The following is a 3208-nucleotide window of genomic DNA, read 5'->3' as shown; positions in this document are numbered from 1 at the left end:
AAAATGTGGCACTTAGAAAAAGTGTTTCATTAAATAAAGAATAATTTAATATAACCAAATCATAAGATATTACTTAATTGTAAATATTAAACTAAAAATAATAATTTTGCATTAAAAAAAATAGAAAACAAAGTACACAAAATAATTTAAAATAATTAGTTACTATATATTAAGGAATTTATTAAATTAGTAAAATATTTAAATACTACTTATTCACTAAGTAAATAATAATTAAAACATAATTACTAATTAAAGTAATTTAAAAAGGCTAAGATATTATATAATTACAAAGAAGAAAACCATTTTGGGCAGTATAGCCGCGCGGCTATACTGTCAGAATATTTGAGTACAGCCGTGCGGCTATACCCTCTACTTTGAAATTAAATATTATATTTTCAAAGTGTAGTTAGAATATATTTAAAGAGTATAGACTAATTAGTTATAGCAATTAGGAAATGCATTAAACCATATCATATATGGATTAGAAAATGACTTACATGTTCCAGGGCAATTGAATTCCGACATATCTGCTGAACCCGAAAAAGATTGATGGATTTCATATCAGCAAAAGTCTGTTAAGATTGCATTATCTCTCATAAGCATTCAGCAATCAACATAACAAAAATAAAATAAAATAAAATCGGTCCCAAAGGAATTTAGGAAATGTATGCTAAAATATGAAAACTATGAGAGAATATTTGTTTGTGGGAATTTTCTATGTATTCTTCTCCTTGTAGGAGGTCATATTTATAATACAACGAAACCTGAATGGGCAAGTAAATAATAAATTTCTAAATCTATTTGCAGTAGGAAATCAGGAATTAAAGTAAATCAATTACAATTATAATAGGAATTCTTGGTGTGTAAGGAAAGTAAGTCAATATCCACAAGTCACGCCAACACTCTCCTCACGTTGGTGCATAGATGTCGCCAATGCCCAACTGATCTAGTGAATTGTGGAATGCTTTACTGGAAATCGTCTTTGTCAAAATATCCGCCAATTGATCCTCGGATTTCACAAAATGCGCAATCTGGTCCATGTGTCGGGGTCATTAGTCGAGAAGTCATAATCTGTGCAGCGGAAGATGCATAGGATACAAGTTGAGTAGGAATTGGGATCGGAATCTGAGCCTGAGTCGAGGCCGGAGTCGGAGTCGAAATCAGGATCAGGGTCTGAATCAGAGACAAATTCGGGGTCGGGGTCGGGGTCGTCTTCGGAGTCGGGGTCGGGGTCGGAGTCGTCTTCGGAGTCGGGGTCGGGGTCGTCTTCGAAGTCGAGGTCGGGGTCGTCTTAGGAGTCGGGGTCGGGGTCGGGGTCGGGGTCGGGGTCGGGGTCGGGGTCAAAGTCTGCATCTATAGGAGCGGAGCCATCTGAGCACTCAACTCAACGATGGTTGGTGGAGAATGAGAGAATGAGTCGGTGGTGCTACCTCCATGAGGGTTGAAAAAATCATCAACCCCCATAACACTAAATAAAATAATCTCTATTACAATAGGACAAAATATAATTGGTAAGTAACCAAAATTCTAATGAAATAAGGACTCGCCAACACTCCCCCTCAAGTTGGGCAAAGATGTTTCGCAGGCCCAACTTGACAAGCAAGTCACAGGACACCATACTTGAGAAGTACCAATTGTAGAGAAGATCTTTTAGTCAACAACGAGTGAAACAAGTGACAAACTAAAACAAAGTTCACAGCGAAAACACAAGAGCAAACCCTAAAAAATAGGGCACATAGCAAAACACAGAAACCCTGTGAGCACGGCTGTAGATAAGGCAGAACACAGAAACCCTGTGAGCACGGCAGTAGGTAAGGAAGAACACAGAAACTGTGTGAGCACAGCAATTGGTAAGGCAGAACACAGAAACCCTGTGAGCACGACAATAGGTAAGGCAGAACACCGAAACCCCATGAGCACGGCAGTAGAGACAATGGCAACAATAAATTCTTCCATATAAACTTTAGCTAATTCACTCAGACACAACTTCTCTTCAATCCTCCTCTCCCCTTGAAGAGAAGGGGTTGTCGGAGTCAAGAAATAAGCAACATCTTCATGGAAATATGTCAAGGTAATTGGGATAGGTCAATAAACATATCCCTTTCACTCCCCCCCCCCCCTCTCAAGGGGGGAGAAGAGCACTTAAATTTCAAGAAGAACACAAGCACAGGTCCCTAGATCGAACTAGGCTCTGATACCATGCTAAAATATGAAAACTATGAGAGAATATTTGTTTGTGGGAATTTTCTGTGTATTCTTCTCCTTGTAGGAGGTCATATTTATAATACAACGAAACCTGAATGGGCAAGTAAATAATAAATTTCTAAATCTATTTGCAGTAGGAAATCAGGAATTAAAGTAAATCAATTACAATTATAATAAGAATTCTTGGTGTGTAAGGAAAGTAAGTCAATATCCACAAATCACGCCAACAATGTATATATAGTATATAGCATATATCTCTAAAACGACAATTTGCAACACCAGCAGATGGAATTTCATGAATGATCTAACAAAAGATTCTATGGAAGGTACAAACCTTGGTGGATGCATTTGCTGCAATGCTACAAATTCCACTAAATATGTAATTCCGCAACGAAAGGAGCCATTTCCTCATCTCTGCGTGTTATCCATGGATAGGGCAAAATAAATAAAATGCAAGGTCCATTTCCAAGAAAATGTGGAAGTCAGAAAGAGTGGATCATTAAATATAATTAAATCAGGTTAAGATTGCTTAATTGCAAATATTATTCAAAAAGTAATATGTTTTCATCAATCACAGTACGTGGCATGAATCTCTTCCTTGGCGTTATGAAAGCTTTGTGGGATTATGACCAATATAGAGGCAGTGATGGCACAGTGCTGCCCGATCTGCTGGTAAGATAGGCAGTCCGGCAACTAGCTTGGTGGGGAAACATGGTGGTGCGGCGGCTTGATAAATAACATATGATTAATAATGGGAATTTAGGGTTATACTCATTATTATTGTTTTTATTTTTATTAAAAATTAACCATTCTTAAATATACGTGGCCATTTAATTAGTTTAAAATTAATGATTTGACATCTGCCACACCATTTGGTATACAAATTTGGTACACAAATTCCCCAACATTATTGTTCCAAGAAAATATGGCACTTAGAAAAAGTGATTCATTAAATAAATAATAATTAATATAATTAAATTAAGCTAAGATATTACTTAATTGC

Source organism: Prunus dulcis, chromosome 1, assembly GCF_902201215.1.
Source record: "Prunus dulcis chromosome 1, ALMONDv2, whole genome shotgun sequence".
NCBI lineage: Eukaryota > Viridiplantae > Streptophyta > Magnoliopsida > Rosales > Rosaceae > Prunus > Prunus dulcis.
Note: the sequence above shows the minus strand (reverse complement) of the source record.